The following is a 17,351-nucleotide window of genomic DNA, read 5'->3' as shown; positions in this document are numbered from 1 at the left end:
TATAACTTCATATAAATAGCTGTAACTTTTGATAGAAGACTCAGACAAACATGTTTATGGCTTTATCTTATAGAACTCAAGGTCTCTGTGCTGAGCAAACAGGTTTTGCAGCTGTTTGAGCTAAGATTTCCAAGTTATTCACATAATGAAAACCTATACTTTGTTTCGGTGGAGTTCCCCATTCAAATGCATGTAACAGTGAGAAATGCACTGTCTTGGCGAAAGAAAGCGTTTTTGTACAACTTCATATAAATAGCCGTAACTTTTGATAGAAGACTCGGATACACATGTTTATGGCTTTATCTTATAGAACTCAAGGTTCCCGTGCTGGGAAAACAGGTTTTGCAGCTGTTTGAGCTAAGATTTCCAAGTTATTCACATAATGAAAACCTATACTTTGTTTCGGTGGAGTTCCCAATTCAAATGCATGTAACAGTGAGAAACGCACTGTCTTGGCGAAAGAAAGCGTTTTTGTACAACTTCATATAAATAGCCGTAACTTTTGATAGAAGACTCGGATACACATGTTTATGGCTTTATCTTATAGAACTCAAGGTTCCCGTGCTGGGAAAACAGGTTTTGCAGCTGTTTGAGCTAAGATTTCCAAGTTATTCACATAATGAAAACCTATACTTTGTTTCGGTCGAGTTCCCCATTCAAATGCATGTAACAGTGAGAAACGCACTGTCTTGGCGAAAGAAAGCGTTTTTGTATAACTTCATATAAATAGCTGTAACTTTTGATAGAAGACTCAGACAAACATGTTTATGGCTTTATCTTATAGAACTCAAGGTTCCCGTGCTGGGAAAACAGGTTTTGCAGCTGTTTGAGCTAAGATTTCCAAGTTATTCACATAATGAAAACCTATACTTTGTTTCGGTCGAGTTCCCTATTCAAATGCATGTAACAGTGAGAAACGCACTGTCTTGGCGAAAGAAAGCGTTTTTGTACAACTTCATATGAATAGCTGTAACTTTTAATAGAAGACTCGGATACACATGTTTATGGCTTTATCTTATAGAACTCAAGGTTCCCGTGCTGGGCAAACAGGTTTTGCAGCTGTTTGAGCTAAGATTTCCAAGTTATTCACATAATGAAAACCTATACTTTGTTTCGGTGGAGTTCCCCATTCAAATGCATGTAACAGTGAGAAACGCACTGTCTTGGCGAAAGAAAGCTATTTTGTACAACTTCATATAAATAGCCGTAACTTTTGATAGAAGACTCGGATACACATGTTTATGGCTTTATCTTATAGAACTCAAGGTTCCCGTGCTGGAAAAACAGGTTTTGCAGCTGTTTGAGCTAAGATTTCCAAGTTATTCACATAATGAAAACCTATACTTTGTTTCGGTCGAGTTCCCCATTCAAATGCATGTAACAGTGAGAAACGCACTGTCTTGGCGAAAGAAAGCGTTTTTGTATAACTTCATATAAATAGCTGTAACTTTTGATAGAAGACTCAGACAAACATGTTTATGGCTTTATCTTATAGAACTCAAGGTTCCCGTGCTGGGAAAACAGGTTTTGCAGCTGTTTGAGCTAAGATTTCCAAGTTATTCACATAATGAAAACCTATACTTTGTTTCGGTCGAGTTCCCTATTCAAATGCATGTAACAGTGAGAAACGCACTGTCTTGGCGAAAGAAAGCGTTTTTGTACAACTTCATATGAATAGCTGTAACTTTTGATAGAAGACTCGGATACACATGTTTATGGCTTTATCTTATAGAACTCAAGGTTCCCGTGCTGGGCAAACAGGTTTTGCAGCTGTTTGAGCTAAGATTTCCAAGTTATTCACATAATGAAAACCTATACTTTGTTTCGGTGGAGTTCCCCATTCAAATGCATGTAACAGTGAGAAACGCACTGTCTTGGCGAAAGAAAGCTATTTTGTACAACTTCATATAAATAGCCGTAACTTTTGATAGAAGACTCGGATACACATGTTTATGGCTTTATCTTATAGAACTCAAGGTTCCCGTGCTGGGAAAACAGGTTTTGCAGCTGTTTGAGCTAAGATTTCCAAGTTATTCACATAATGAAAACCTATACTTTGTTTCGGTCGAGTTCCCCATTCAAATGCATGTAACAGTGAGAAACGCACTGTCTTGGCGAAAGAAAGCGTTTTTGTACAACTTCATATAAATAGCTGTAACTTTTGATAGAAGACTCGGATACACATGTTTATGGCTTTATCTTATAGAACTCAAGGTCTCCGTGCTGGGCAAACAGGTTTTGCAGCTGTTTGAGCTAAGATTTCCAAGTTATTCACATAATGAAAACCTATACTTTGTTTCGGTGGAGTTCCCCATTCAAATGCATGTAACAGTGAGAAACGCACTGTCTTGGCGAAAGAAAGCGTTTTTGTACAACTTCATATAAATAGCCGTAACTTTTGATAGAAGACTCGGATACACATGTTTATGGCTTTATCTTATAGAACTCAAGGTTCCCGTGCTGGGAAAACAGGTTTTGCAGCTGTTTGAGCTAAGATTTCCAAGTTATTCACATAATGAAAACCTATACTTTGTTTCGGTCGAGTTCCCCATTCAAATGCATGTAACAGTGAGAAACGCACTGTCTTGGCGAAAGAAAGCGTTTTTGTATAACTTCATATAAATAGCTGTAACTTTTGATAGAAGACTCAGACAAACATGTTTATGGCTTTATCTTATAGAACTCAAGGTTCCCGTGCTGGGAAAACAGGTTTTGCAGCTGTTTGAGCTAAGATTTCCAAGTTATTCACATAATGAAAACCTATACTTTGTTTCGGTCGAGTTCCCCATTCAAATGCATGTAACAGTGAGAAACGCACTGTCTTGGCGAAAGAAAGCGTTTTTGTATAACTTCATATAAATAGCCGTAACTTTTGATAGAAGACTCGGATACACATGTTTATGGCTTTATCTTATAGAACTCAAGGTTCCCGTGCTGGGAAAACAGGTTTTGCAGCTGTTTGAGCTAAGATTTCCAAGTTATTCACATAATGAAAACCTATACTTTGTTTCGGTCGAGTTCCCCATTCAAATGCATGTAACAGTGAGAAACGCACTGTCTTGGCGAAAGAAAGCGTTTTTGTATAACTTCATATAAATAGCTGTAACTTTTGATAGAAGACTCAGACAAACATGTTTATGGCTTTATCTTATAGAACTCAAGGTTCCCGTGCTGGGAAAACAGGTTTTGCAGCTGTTTGAGCTAAGATTTCCAAGTTATTCACATAATGAAAACCTATACTTTGTTTCGGTCGAGTTCCCTATTCAAATGCATGTAACAGTGAGAAACGCACTGTCTTGGCGAAAGAAAGCGTTTTTGTACAACTTCATATGAATAGCTGTAACTTTTGATAGAAGACTCGGATACACATGTTTATGGCTTTATCTTATAGAACTCAAGGTTCCCGTGCTGGGCAAACAGGTTTTGCAGCTGTTTGAGCTAAGATTTCCAAGTTATTCACATAATGAAAACCTATACTTTGTTTCGGTCGAGTTCCCCATTCAAATGCATGTAACAGTGAGAAATGCACTGTCTTGGCGAAAGAAAGCGTTTTTGTACAACTTCATATAAATAGCTGTAACTTTTGATAGAAGACTCAGACAAACATGTTTATGGCTTTATCTTATAGAACTCAAGGTCTCCGTGCTGGGAAAACAGGTTTTGCAGCTGTTTGAGCTAAGATTTCCAAGTTATTCACATAATGAAAACCTATACTTTGTTTCGGTCGAGTTCCCCATTCAAAATGCATGTAACAGTGAGAAACGCACTGTCTTGGCGAAAGAAAACGTTTTTGTACAACTTCATAGAAATTGCTGTAACTTTTGATAGAAGACTCAGACAAACATGTTTATGGCTTTATCTTATAGAACTCAAGGTCTCCGTGCTGGAAAAACAGGTTTTGCAGCTGTTTGAGCTAAGATTTCCAAGTTATTCACATAATGAAAACCTATACTTTGTTTCGGTCGAGTTCCCCATTCAAATGCATGTAACAGTGAGAAACGCACTGTCTTGGCGAAAGAAAGCGTTTTTGTACAACTTCATATAAATAGCTGTAACTTTTGATAGAAGACTCGGATACACATGTTTATGGCTTTATCTTATAGAACTCAAGGTTCCCGTGCTGGGAAAACAGGTTTTGCAGCTGTTTGAGCTAAGATTTCCAAGTTATTCACATAATGAAAACCTATACTTTGTTTCGGTCGAGTTCCCCATTCAAATGCATGTAACAGTGAGAAACGCACTGTCTTGGCGAAAGAAAGCGTTTTTGTATAACTTCATATAAATAGCTGTAACTTTTGATAGAAGACTCAGACAAACATGTTTATGGCTTTATCTTATAGAACTCAAGGTTCCCGTGCTGGGAAAACAGGTTTTGCAGCTGTTTGAGCTAAGATTTCCAAGTTATTCACATAATGAAAACCTATACTTTGTTTCGGTCGAGTTCCCTATTCAAATGCATGTAACAGTGAGAAACGCACTGTCTTGGCGAAAGAAAGCGTTTTTGTACAACTTCATATGAATAGCTGTAACTTTTGATAGAAGACTCGGATACACATGTTTATGGCTTTATCTTATAGAACTCAAGGTTCCCGTGCTGGGCAAACAGGTTTTGCAGCTGTTTGAGCTAAGATTTCCAAGTTATTCACATAATGAAAACCTATACTTTGTTTCGGTCGAGTTCCCCATTCAAATGCATGTAACAGTGAGAAATGCACTGTCTTGGCGAAAGAAAGCGTTTTTGTACAACTTCATATAAATAGCTGTAACTTTTGATAGAAGACTCAGACAAACATGTTTATGGCTTTATCTTATAGAACTCAAGGTTCCCGTGCTGGGCAAACAGGTTTTGCAGCTGTTTGAGCTAAGATTTCCAAGTTATTCACATAATGAAAACCTATACTTTGTTTCGGTCGAGTTCCCCATTCAAAATGCATGTAACAGTGAGAAACGCACTGTCTTGGCGAAAGAAAACGTTTTTGTACAACTTCATAGAAATTGCTGTAACTTTTGATAGAAGACTCAGACAAACATGTTTATGGCTTTATCTTATAGAACTCAAGGTCTCCGTGCTGGAAAAACAGGTTTTGCAGCTGTTTGAGCTAAGATTTCCAAGTTATTCACATAATGAAAACCTATACTTTGTTTCGGTCGAGTTCCCTATTCAAATGCATGTAACAGTGAGAAACGCACTGTCTTGGCGAAAGAAAGCGTTTTTGTACAACTTCATATGAATAGCATTAACTTTTGATAGAAGACTCGGATACACATGTTTATGGCTTTATCTTATAGAACTCAAGGTCTCCGTGCTGGGCAAACAGGTTTTGCAGCTGTTTGAGCTAAGATTTCCAAGTTATTCACATAATGAAAACCTATACTTTGTTTCGGTGGAGTTCCCCATTCAAATGCATGTAACAGTGAGAAACGCACTGTCTTGGCGAAAGAAAGCTATTTTGTACAACTTCATATAAATAGCCGTAACTTTTGATAGAAGACTCGGATACACATGTTTATGGCTTTATCTTATAGAACTCAAGGTTCCCGTGCTGGAAAAACAGGTTTTGCAGCTGTTTGAGCTAAGATTTCCAAGTTATTCACATAATGAAAACCTATACTTTGTTTCGGTCGAGTTCCCCATTCAAATGCATGTAACAGTGAGAAACGCACTGTCTTGGCGAAAGAAAGCGTTTTTGTACAACTTCATATAAATAGCTGTAACTTTTGATAGAAGACTCGGATACACATGTTTATGGCTTTATCTTATAGAACTCAAGGTCTCCGTGCTGGGCAAACAGGTTTTGCAGCTGTTTGAGCTAAGATTTCCAAGTTATTCACATAATGAAAACCTATACTTTGTTTCGGTGGAGTTCCCCATTCAAATGCATGTAACAGTGAGAAACGCACTGTCTTGGCGAAAGAAAGCGTTTTTGTACAACTTCATATAAATAGCCGTAACTTTTGATAGAAGACTCGGATACACATGTTTATGGCTTTATCTTATAGAACTCAAGGTTCCCGTGCTGGGAAAACAGGTTTTGCAGCTGTTTGAGCTAAGATTTCCAAGTTATTCACATAATGAAAACCTATACTTTGTTTCGGTCGAGTTCCCCATTCAAATGCATGTAACAGTGAGAAACGCACTGTCTTGGCGAAAGAAAGCGTTTTTGTATAACTTCATATAAATAGCTGTAACTTTTGATAGAAGACTCAGACAAACATGTTTATGGCTTTATCTTATAGAACTCAAGGTTCCCGTGCTGGGAAAACAGGTTTTGCAGCTGTTTGAGCTAAGATTTCCAAGTTATTCACATAATGAAAACCTATACTTTGTTTCGGTCGAGTTCCCCATTCAAATGCATGTAACAGTGAGAAACGCACTGTCTTGGCGAAAGAAAGCGTTTTTGTATAACTTCATATAAATAGCCGTAACTTTTGATAGAAGACTCGGATACACATGTTTATGGCTTTATCTTATAGAACTCAAGGTTCCCGTGCTGGGAAAACAGGTTTTGCAGCTGTTTGAGCTAAGATTTCCAAGTTATTCACATAATGAAAACCTATACTTTGTTTCGGTCGAGTTCCCCATTCAAATGCATGTAACAGTGAGAAACGCACTGTCTTGGCGAAAGAAAGCGTTTTTGTATAACTTCATATAAATAGCTGTAACTTTTGATAGAAGACTCAGACAAACATGTTTATGGCTTTATCTTATAGAACTCAAGGTTCCCGTGCTGGGAAAACAGGTTTTGCAGCTGTTTGAGCTAAGATTTCCAAGTTATTCACATAATGAAAACCTATACTTTGTTTCGGTCGAGTTCCCTATTCAAATGCATGTAACAGTGAGAAACGCACTGTCTTGGCGAAAGAAAGCGTTTTTGTACAACTTCATATGAATAGCTGTAACTTTTGATAGAAGACTCGGATACACATGTTTATGGCTTTATCTTATAGAACTCAAGGTTCCCGTGCTGGGCAAACAGGTTTTGCAGCTGTTTGAGCTAAGATTTCCAAGTTATTCACATAATGAAAACCTATACTTTGTTTCGGTCGAGTTCCCCATTCAAATGCATGTAACAGTGAGAAATGCACTGTCTTGGCGAAAGAAAGCGTTTTTGTACAACTTCATATAAATAGCTGTAACTTTTGATAGAAGACTCAGACAAACATGTTTATGGCTTTATCTTATAGAACTCAAGGTCTCCGTGCTGGGAAAACAGGTTTTGCAGCTGTTTGAGCTAAGATTTCCAAGTTATTCACATAATGAAAACCTATACTTTGTTTCGGTCGAGTTCCCCATTCAAAATGCATGTAACAGTGAGAAACGCACTGTCTTGGCGAAAGAAAACGTTTTTGTACAACTTCATAGAAATTGCTGTAACTTTTGATAGAAGACTCAGACAAACATGTTTATGGCTTTATCTTATAGAACTCAAGGTCTCCGTGCTGGAAAAACAGGTTTTGCAGCTGTTTGAGCTAAGATTTCCAAGTTATTCACATAATGAAAACCTATACTTTGTTTCGGTCGAGTTCCCCATTCAAATGCATGTAACAGTGAGAAACGCACTGTCTTGGCGAAAGAAAGCGTTTTTGTACAACTTCATATAAATAGCTGTAACTTTTGATAGAAGACTCGGATACACATGTTTATGGCTTTATCTTATAGAACTCAAGGTTCCCGTGCTGGGAAAACAGGTTTTGCAGCTGTTTGAGCTAAGATTTCCAAGTTATTCACATAATGAAAACCTATACTTTGTTTCGGTCGAGTTCCCCATTCAAATGCATGTAACAGTGAGAAACGCACTGTCTTGGCGAAAGAAAGCGTTTTTGTATAACTTCATATAAATAGCTGTAACTTTTGATAGAAGACTCAGACAAACATGTTTATGGCTTTATCTTATAGAACTCAAGGTTCCCGTGCTGGGAAAACAGGTTTTGCAGCTGTTTGAGCTAAGATTTCCAAGTTATTCACATAATGAAAACCTATACTTTGTTTCGGTCGAGTTCCCTATTCAAATGCATGTAACAGTGAGAAACGCACTGTCTTGGCGAAAGAAAGCGTTTTTGTACAACTTCATATGAATAGCTGTAACTTTTGATAGAAGACTCGGATACACATGTTTATGGCTTTATCTTATAGAACTCAAGGTTCCCGTGCTGGGCAAACAGGTTTTGCAGCTGTTTGAGCTAAGATTTCCAAGTTATTCACATAATGAAAACCTATACTTTGTTTCGGTCGAGTTCCCCATTCAAATGCATGTAACAGTGAGAAATGCACTGTCTTGGCGAAAGAAAGCGTTTTTGTACAACTTCATATAAATAGCTGTAACTTTTGATAGAAGACTCAGACAAACATGTTTATGGCTTTATCTTATAGAACTCAAGGTTCCCGTGCTGGGCAAACAGGTTTTGCAGCTGTTTGAGCTAAGATTTCCAAGTTATTCACATAATGAAAACCTATACTTTGTTTCGGTCGAGTTCCCCATTCAAAATGCATGTAACAGTGAGAAACGCACTGTCTTGGCGAAAGAAAACGTTTTTGTACAACTTCATAGAAATTGCTGTAACTTTTGATAGAAGACTCAGACAAACATGTTTATGGCTTTATCTTATAGAACTCAAGGTCTCCGTGCTGGAAAAACAGGTTTTGCAGCTGTTTGAGCTAAGATTTCCAAGTTATTCACATAATGAAAACCTATACTTTGTTTCGGTCGAGTTCCCTATTCAAATGCATGTAACAGTGAGAAACGCACTGTCTTGGCGAAAGAAAGCGTTTTTGTACAACTTCATATGAATAGCATTAACTTTTGATAGAAGACTCGGATACACATGTTTATGGCTTTATCTTATAGAACTCAAGGTCTCCGTGCTGGGCAAACAGGTTTTGCAGCTGTTTGAGCTAAGATTTCCAAGTTATTCACATAATGAAAACCTATACTTTGTTTCGGTGGAGTTCCCCATTCAAATGCATGTAACAGTGAGAAACGCACTGTCTTGGCGAAAGAAAGCTATTTTGTACAACTTCATATAAATAGCCGTAACTTTTGATAGAAGACTCGGATACACATGTTTATGGCTTTATCTTATAGAACTCAAGGTTCCCGTGCTGGAAAAACAGGTTTTGCAGCTGTTTGAGCTAAGATTTCCAAGTTATTCACATAATGAAAACCTATACTTTGTTTTGGTCGAGTTCCCCATTCAAATGCATGTAACAGTGAGAAACGCACTGTCTTGGCGAAAGAAAGCGTTTTTGTACAACTTCATATAAATAGCTGTAACTTTTGATAGAAGACTCGGATACACATGTTTATGGCTTTATCTTATAGAACTCAAGGTCTCCGTGCTGGGCAAGCAGGTTTTGCAGCTGTTTGAGCTAAGATTTCCAAGTTATTCACATAATGAAAACCTATACTTTGTTTCGGTGGAGTTCCCCATTCAAATGCATGTAACAGTGAGAAACGCACTGTCTTGGCGAAAGAAAGCGTTTTTGTACAACTTCATATAAATAGCCGTAACTTTTGATAGAAGACTCGGATACACATGTTTATGGCTTTATCTTATAGAACTCAAGGTTCCCGTGCTGGGAAAACAGGTTTTGCAGCTGTTTGAGCTAAGATTTCCAAGTTATTCACATAATGAAAACCTATACTTTGTTTCGGTCGAGTTCCCCATTCAAATGCATGTAACAGTGAGAAACGCACTGTCTTGGCGAAAGAAAGCGTTTTTGTATAACTTCATATAAATAGCTGTAACTTTTGATAGAAGACTCAGACAAACATGTTTATGGCTTTATCTTATAGAACTCAAGGTTCCCGTGCTGGGAAAACAGGTTTTGCAGCTGTTTGAGCTAAGATTTCCAAGTTATTCACATAATGAAAACCTATACTTTGTTTCGGTCGAGTTCCCTATTCAAATGCATGTAACAGTGAGAAACGCACTGTCTTGGCGAAAGAAAGCGTTTTTGTACAACTTCATATGAATAGCTGTAACTTTTGATAGAAGACTCGGATACACATGTTTATGGCTTTATCTTATAGAACTCAAGGTTCCCGTGCTGGGCAAACAGGTTTTGCAGCTGTTTGAGCTAAGATTTCCAAGTTATTCACATAATGAAAACCTATACTTTGTTTCGGTCGAGTTCCCCATTCAAATGCATGTAACAGTGAGAAATGCACTGTCTTGGCGAAAGAAAGCGTTTTTGTACAACTTCATATAAATAGCTGTAACTTTTGATAGAAGACTCAGACAAACATGTTTATGGCTTTATCTTATAGAACTCAAGGTCTCCGTGCTGGGAAAAGAGGTTTTGCAGCTGTTTGAGCTAAGATTTCCAAGTTATTCACATAATGAAAACCTATACTTTGTTTCGGTCGAGTTCCCCATTCAAAATGCATGTAACAGTGAGAAACGCACTGTCTTGGCGAAAGAAAACGTTTTTGTACAACTTCATAGAAATTGCTGTAACTTTTGATAGAAGACTCAGACAAACATGTTTATGGCTTTATCTTATAGAACTCAAGGTTCCCGTGCTGGGCAAACAGGTTTTGCAGCTGTTTGAGCTAAGATTTCCAAGTTATTCACATAATGAAAACCTATACTTTGTTTCGGTCGAGTTCCCCATTCAAATGCATGTAACAGTGAGAAAACGCACTGTCTTGGCGAAAGAAAACGTTTTTGTACAACTTCATAGAAATTGCTGTAACTTTTGATAGAAGACTCAGACAAACATGTTTATGGCTTTATCTTATAGAACTCAAGGTCTCCGTGCTGGAAAAACAGGTTTTGCAGCTGTTTGAGCTAAGATTTCCAAGTTATTCACATAATGAAAACCTATACTTTGTTTCGGTCGAGTTCCCCATTCAAATGCATGTAACAGTGAGAAACGCACTGTCTTGGCGAAAGAAAGCGTTTTTGTACAACTTCATATGAATAGCTGTAACTTTTGATAGAAGACTCGGATACACATGTTTATGGCTTTATCTTATAGAACTCAAGGTTCCCGTGCTGGGCAAACAGGTTTTGCAGCTGTTTGAGCTAAGATTTCCAAGTTATTCACATAATGAAAACCTGTACTTTGTTTCGGTCGAGTTCCCCATTCAAATGCATGTAACAGTGAGAAAACGCACTGTCTTGGCGAAAGAAAGCGTTTTTGTACAACTTCATATAAATAGCTGTAACTTTTGATAGAAGACTCAGACAAACATGTTTATGGCTTTATCTTATAGAACTCAAGGTTCCCGTGTTGGGAAAACTGGTTTTGCAGCTGTTTGAGCTAAGATTTCCAAGTTATTCACATAATGAAAACCTATACTTTGTTTCGGTCGAGTTCCCCATTCAAATGCATGTAACAGTGAGAAACGCACTGTCTTGGCGAAAGAAAGCGTTTTTGTATAACTTCATATAAATAGCTGTAACTTTTGATAGAAGACTCAGACAAACATGTTTATGGCTTTATCTTATAGAACTCAAGGTCTCCGTGCTGGGCAAACAGGTTTTGCAGCTGTTTGAGCTAAGATTTCCAAGTTATTCACATAATGAAAACCTATACTTTGTTTCGGTCGAGTTCCCCATTCAAATGCATGTAACAGTGAGAAACGCACTGTCTTGGCGAAAGAAAGCGTTTTTGTACAACTTCATATGAATAGCTGTAACTTTTGATAGAAGACTCGGATACACATGTTTATGGCTTTATCTTATAGAACTCAAGGTTCCCGTGCTGGGCAAACAGGTTTTGCAGCTGTTTGAGCTAAGATTTCCAAGTTATTCACATAATGAAAACCTATACTTTGTTTCGGTCGAGTTCCCCATTCAAATGCATGTAACAGTGAGAAAACGCACTGTCTTGGCGAAAGAAAGCGTTTTTGTACAACTTCATATAAATAGCTGTAACTTTTGATAGAAGACTCAGACAAACATGTTTATGGCTTTATCTTATAGAACTCAAGGTTCCCGTGTTGGGAAAACTGGTTTTGCAGCTGTTTGAGCTAAGATTTCCAAGTTATTCACATAATGAAAACCTATACTTTGTTTCGGTCGAGTTCCCCATTCAAATGCATGTAACAGTGAGAAACGCACTGTCTTGGCGAAAGAAAGCGTTTTTGTATAACTTCATATAAATAGCTGTAACTTTTGATAGAAGACTCAGACAAACATGTTTATGGCTTTATCTTATAGAACTCAAGGTCTCCGTGCTGGCAAACAGGTTTTGCAGCTGTTTGAGCTAAGATTTCCAAGTTATTCACATAATGAAAACCTATACTTTGTTTCGGTCGAGTTCCCCATTCAAATGCATGTAACAGTGAGAAACGCACTGTCTTGGCGAAAGAAAGCTATTTTGTACAACTTCATATAAATAGCCGTAACTTTTGATAGAAGACTCGGATACACATGTTTATGGCTTTATCTTATAGAACTCAAGGTTCCCGTGCTGGGAAAACAGGTTTTGCAGCTGTTTGAGCTAAGATTTCCAAGTTATTCACATAATGAAAACCTATACTTTGTTTCGGTCGAGTTCCCCATTCAAATGCATGTAACAGTGAGAAACGCACTGTCTTGGCGAAAGAAAGCGTTTTTGTATAACTTCATATAAATAGCTGTAACTTTTGATAGAAGACTCAGACAAACATGTTTATGGCTTTATCTTATAGAACTCAAGGTTCCCGTGCTGGGAAAACAGGTTTTGCAGCTGTTTGAGCTAAGATTTCCAAGTTATTCACATAATGAAAACCTATACTTTGTTTCGGTCGAGTTCCCTATTCAAATGCATGTAACAGTGAGAAACGCACTGTCTTGGCGAAAGAAAGCGTTTTTGTACAACTTCATATGAATAGCTGTAACTTTTGATAGAAGACTCGGATACACATGTTTATGGCTTTATCTTATAGAACTCAAGGTTCCCGTGCTGGGCAAACAGGTTTTGCAGCTGTTTGAGCTAAGATTTCCAAGTTATTCACATAATGAAAACCTATACTTTGTTTCGGTCGAGTTCCCCATTCAAATGCATGTAACAGTGAGAAATGCACTGTCTTGGCGAAAGAAAGCGTTTTTGTACAACTTCATATAAATAGCTGTAACTTTTGATAGAAGACTCAGACAAACATGTTTATGGCTTTATCTTATAGAACTCAAGGTCTCCGTGCTGGGAAAAGAGGTTTTGCAGCTGTTTGAGCTAAGATTTCCAAGTTATTCACATAATGAAAACCTATACTTTGTTTCGGTCGAGTTCCCCATTCAAAATGCATGTAACAGTGAGAAACGCACTGTCTTGGCGAAAGAAAACGTTTTTGTACAACTTCATAGAAATTGCTGTAACTTTTGATAGAAGACTCAGACAAACATGTTTATGGCTTTATCTTATAGAACTCAAGGTCTCCGTGCTGGAAAAACAGGTTTTGCAGCTGTTTGAGCTAAGATTTCCAAGTTATTCACATAATGAAAACCTATACTTTGTTTCGGTCGAGTTCCCCATTCAAATGCATGTAACAGTGAGAAACGCACTGTCTTGGCGAAAGAAAGCGTTTTTGTACAACTTCATATGAATAGCTGTAACTTTTGATAGAAGACTCGGATACACATGTTTATGGCTTTATCTTATAGAACTCAAGGTTCCCGTGCTGGGCAAACAGGTTTTGCAGCTGTTTGAGCTAAGATTTCCAAGTTATTCACATAATGAAAACCTATACTTTGTTTCGGTCGAGTTCCCCATTCAAATGCATGTAACAGTGAGAAAACGCACTGTCTTGGCGAAAGAAAACGTTTTTGTACAACTTCATAGAAATTGCTGTAACTTTTGATAGAAGACTCAGACAAACATGTTTATGGCTTTATCTTATAGAACTCAAGGTCTCCGTGCTGGAAAAACAGGTTTTGCAGCTGTTTGAGCTAAGATTTCCAAGTTATTCACATAATGAAAACCTATACTTTGTTTCGGTCGAGTTCCCCATTCAAATGCATGTAACAGTGAGAAACGCACTGTCTTGGCGAAAGAAAGCGTTTTTGTACAACTTCATATGAATAGCTGTAACTTTTGATAGAAGACTCGGATACACATGTTTATGGCTTTATCTTATAGAACTCAAGGTTCCCGTGCTGGGCAAACAGGTTTTGCAGCTGTTTGAGCTAAGATTTCCAAGTTATTCACATAATGAAAACCTGTACTTTGTTTCGGTCGAGTTCCCCATTCAAATGCATGTAACAGTGAGAAAACGCACTGTCTTGGCGAAAGAAAGCGTTTTTGTACAACTTCATATAAATAGCTGTAACTTTTGATAGAAGACTCAGACAAACATGTTTATGGCTTTATCTTATAGAACTCAAGGTTCCCGTGTTGGGAAAACTGGTTTTGCAGCTGTTTGAGCTAAGATTTCCAAGTTATTCACATAATGAAAACCTATACTTTGTTTCGGTCGAGTTCCCCATTCAAATGCATGTAACAGTGAGAAACGCACTGTCTTGGCGAAAGAAAGCGTTTTTGTATAACTTCATATAAATAGCTGTAACTTTTGATAGAAGACTCAGACAAACATGTTTATGGCTTTATCTTATAGAACTCAAGGTCTCCGTGCTGGGCAAACAGGTTTTGCAGCTGTTTGAGCTAAGATTTCCAAGTTATTCACATAATGAAAACCTATACTTTGTTTCGGTCGAGTTCCCCATTCAAATGCATGTAACAGTGAGAAACGCACTGTCTTGGCGAAAGAAAGCGTTTTTGTACAACTTCATATGAATAGCTGTAACTTTTGATAGAAGACTCGGATACACATGTTTATGGCTTTATCTTATAGAACTCAAGGTTCCCGTGCTGGGCAAACAGGTTTTGCAGCTGTTTGAGCTAAGATTTCCAAGTTATTCACATAATGAAAACCTATACTTTGTTTCGGTCGAGTTCCCCATTCAAATGCATGTAACAGTGAGAAAACGCACTGTCTTGGCGAAAGAAAGCGTTTTTGTACAACTTCATATAAATAGCTGTAACTTTTGATAGAAGACTCAGACAAACATGTTTATGGCTTTATCTTATAGAACTCAAGGTTCCCGTGTTGGGAAAACTGGTTTTGCAGCTGTTTGAGCTAAGATTTCCAAGTTATTCACATAATGAAAACCTATACTTTGTTTCGGTCGAGTTCCCCATTCAAATGCATGTAACAGTGAGAAACGCACTGTCTTGGCGAAAGAAAGCGTTTTTGTATAACTTCATATAAATAGCTGTAACTTTTGATAGAAGACTCAGACAAACATGTTTATGGCTTTATCTTATAGAACTCAAGGTCTCCGTGCTGGCAAACAGGTTTTGCAGCTGTTTGAGCTAAGATTTCCAAGTTATTCACATAATGAAAACCTATACTTTGTTTCGGTCGAGTTCCCCATTCAAATGCATGTAACAGTGAGAAACGCACTGTCTTGGCGAAAGAAAGCTATTTTGTACAACTTCATATAAATAGCCGTAACTTTTGATAGAAGACTCGGATACACATGTTTATGGCTTTATCTTATAGAACTCAAGGTTCCCGTGCTGGGAAAACAGGTTTTGCAGCTGTTTGAGCTAAGATTTCCAAGTTATTCACATAATGAAAACCTATACTTTGTTTCGGTCGAGTTCCCCATTCAAATGCATGTAACAGTGAGAAACGCACTGTCTTGGCGAAAGAAAGCGTTTTTGTATAACTTCATATAAATAGCTGTAACTTTTGATAGAAGACTCAGACAAACATGTTTATGGCTTTATCTTATAGAACTCAAGGTTCCCGTGCTGGGAAAACAGGTTTTGCAGCTGTTTGAGCTAAGATTTCCAAGTTATTCACATAATGAAAACCTATACTTTGTTTCGGTCGAGTTCCCTATTCAAATGCATGTAACAGTGAGAAACGCACTGTCTTGGCGAAAGAAAGCGTTTTTGTACAACTTCATATGAATAGCTGTAACTTTTGGTAGAAGACTCGGATACACATGTTTATGGCTTTATCTTATAGAACTCAAGGTTCCCGTGCTGGGCAAACAGGTTTTGCAGCTGTTTGAGCTAAGATTTCCAAGTTATTCACATAATGAAAACCTATACTTTGTTTCGGTCGAGTTCCCCATTCAAATGCATGTAACAGTGAGAAATGCACTGTCTTGGCGAAAGAAAGCGTTTTTGTACAACTTCATATAAATAGCTGTAACTTTTGATAGAAGACTCAGACAAACATGTTTATGGCTTTATCTTATAGAACTCAAGGTCTCCGTGCTGGGAAAACAGGTTTTGCAGCTGTTTGAGCTAAGATTTCCAAGTTATTCACATAATGAAAACCTATACTTTGTTTCGGTGGAGTTCCCCATTCAAATGCATGTAACAGTGAGAAACGCACTGTCTTGGCGAAAGAAAGCGTTTTTGTACAACTTCATATAAATAGCCGTAACTTTTGATAGAAGACTCGGATACACATGTTTATGGCTTTATCTTATAGAACTCAAGGTTCCCGTGCTGGGAAAACAGGTTTTGCAGCTGTTTCAGCTAAGATTTCCAAGTTATTCACATAATGAAAACCTATACTTTGTTTCGGTCGAGTTCCCCATTCAAATGCATGTAACAGTGAGAAACGCACTGTCTTGGCGAAAGAAAGCGTTTTTGTATAACTTCATATAAATAGCTGTAACTTTTGATAGAAGACTCAGACAAACATGTTTATGGCTTTATCTTATAGAACTCAAGGTTCCCGTGCTGGGAAAACAGGTTTTGCAGCTGTTTGAGCTAAGATTTCCAAGTTATTCACATAATGAAAACCTATACTTTGTTTCGGTGGAGTTCCCCATTCAAATGCATGTAACAGTGAGAAATGCACTGTCTTGGCGAAAGAAAGCGTTTTTGTACAACTTCATATAAATAGCTGTAACTTTTGATAGAAGACTCAGACAAACATGTTTATGGCTTTATCTTATAGAACTCAAGGTCTCCGTGCTGGGAAAACAGGTTTTGCAGCTGTTTGAGCTAAGATTTCCAAGTTATTCACATAATGAAAACCTATACTTTGTTTCGGTCGAGTTCCCCATTCAAAATGCATGTAACAGTGAGAAACGCACTGTCTTGGCGAAAGAAAACGTTTTTGTACAACTTCATAGAAATTGCTGTAACTTTTGATAGAAGACTCAGACAAACATGTTTATGGCTTTATCTTATAGAACTCAAGGTTCCCGTGCTGGGCAAACAGGTTTTGCAGCTGTTTGAGCTAAGATTTCCAAGTTATTCACATAATGAAAACCTATACTTTGTTTCGGTCGAGTTCCCCATTCAAATGCATGTAACAGTGAGAAACGCACTGTCTTGGCGAAAGAAAGCGTTTTTGTACAACTTCATATGAATAGCTGTAACTTTTGATAGAAGA

This window comes from Maylandia zebra, linkage group LG5 (genome assembly GCF_041146795.1).
Source record: "Maylandia zebra isolate NMK-2024a linkage group LG5, Mzebra_GT3a, whole genome shotgun sequence".
Classification (NCBI taxonomy): Eukaryota; Metazoa; Chordata; class Actinopteri; order Cichliformes; family Cichlidae; genus Maylandia; species Maylandia zebra.
This window is presented reverse-complemented; position numbering follows the sequence as displayed.